Here is a 1,455-nt window from a genome sequence, read left to right as displayed (position 1 = left end):
GGTGAGCTTGCTGCTGGGGTCTGGAAGATCAGGACTGAGTGAGACGGGCCGGACACACCCTGGAGCCCTCCTGCCGCCCCTCCCCAGCGGTGGGGTCCCTTAGCATGGACTATGCTCTCTCACAATCTGGGCTGAGGGACACCCCCCGCCCCAGTGCACGAATGGCATGCACCAGGCCTCTAGTATAATAATAATCATCCCATGTGCAGGGCTCGGTTACTCTCTGGCAATAGGTCATCCGGTGCCCAAGCAGCCCAGCCAGGCCTGTGCCATGGCCTCTGCCTCGCAGGGGCCCGCGTGCAGGGAGGGAGGCTAGACAGGTGCTCGGCCCTCCAGCCGGTGAGCTGAGAGCCATCCCCGTGCGGGTGGGAGGACCGGGCAGGTGAGCAGGTGGATGTGCGTCTGAGCCGGCCTCGTCCCTCCCAGGCCCAGAGCTGCTGCCTGGCATGTGTGGGGCTGGGCTGACCCCCTCCCTGGGCGCAGTGGCTGTTCCTGGTCTCTGTTCGTGGACACTCCTGGGCCACAGGGAGCTGGCCTGGCCGACTGGAGAGGGGAGGAGAGGGTGAGCCGTAACGGCCGTGAAATCGCCGCCCGCACCCGGCCAGCTGTTGTCCATCAGCCGATCCCCAGCCGGAGCGCCCCTGGGGCTGGTGCTGGGGCAGCTGGGGGGGGATGAGGGCGCGGTGCCAGGGCCTGTCTGGGCGCCTCCCCCTGAGGCCGGCCTCCCTGGGGACGGAGCTGGCACGGGTGACGGGAGGGACCGGGGTGACCCTGTGGCCCAGAGGTTTACAAACCCTGCAACACGGTGGAGACCTGTTTCCCAATGAAATTGCAGGCGAAACCCATCCAGCCCTGGCCGGTGTGGCTCAGTGGATAGAGCGTCAGCCTGTGACTGAAGGGTCCCGGGTTCGATTCCCGGTCAGGGCACGTGCCCGGGTTGCAGGCTCCATCCCCAGTGTGGGGCGTGCAGGAGGCAGCCGATCCATGATGCTCTCTCATCGTTGATGTTTCTCTCTCTCTCCCTCTCCTTTCCTCTCTGAAATCAATAAAAAATATATATAAAAAAACAACCATTGGAGAAAAAGTAAAAGTGTTTTTAACTCACTCAGATTCAGAGCCTGGAGGATTCGTTGCTGAATCCTGGAATCCGTGGCGGTCTTATTATTATTGTTTTTTGAATCCTCGCCTGAGGATATGTTTCCATTGATTTTTAGAGAGAAAGGGAGGGAGAGGGAGAGACAGAGAGAAACAGCGATGGGTGGCCTCCTGCACGCGCCCCGACCAGGGGAGGAACCTGCCACCGAGGTCCGTGCCCTCGACCGGAATCGAACGCGGGACCCTGCGGTCTGCGGGCCGGCGCTCTATCCATTGAGCCACACCGGCCAGGACTCACTTAGCTCCTTAAGTGACCCCAGCCTGTTGCTGTAACAGAGGGCTTATCAGCTTCACACCAAT

At 61.6% G+C, this 1,455-nt stretch overlaps 1 non-coding gene across 1 annotated transcript; it reads left to right on the top strand.

Moving 5' to 3' along the window:
- Positions 1-849: 849 nt before the first annotated feature.
- TRNAT-UGU (transfer RNA threonine (anticodon UGU)) lies at positions 850-927 on the top strand. The gene has a single exon. It is a non-coding gene; the product is annotated as a tRNA-Thr (tRNA).
- Positions 928-1,455: the final 528 nt, after the last annotated feature.

The sequence above is a fragment of the Myotis yumanensis genome, unplaced genomic scaffold (genome assembly GCF_028538775.1).
Source record: "Myotis yumanensis isolate MYYU_CA2020_CCGP unplaced genomic scaffold, mMyoYum1.0.hap1 SCAF_20, whole genome shotgun sequence".
NCBI classification, from domain to species: domain Eukaryota; kingdom Metazoa; phylum Chordata; class Mammalia; order Chiroptera; family Vespertilionidae; genus Myotis; species Myotis yumanensis.
This window is presented reverse-complemented; position numbering and strand designations above follow the sequence as displayed.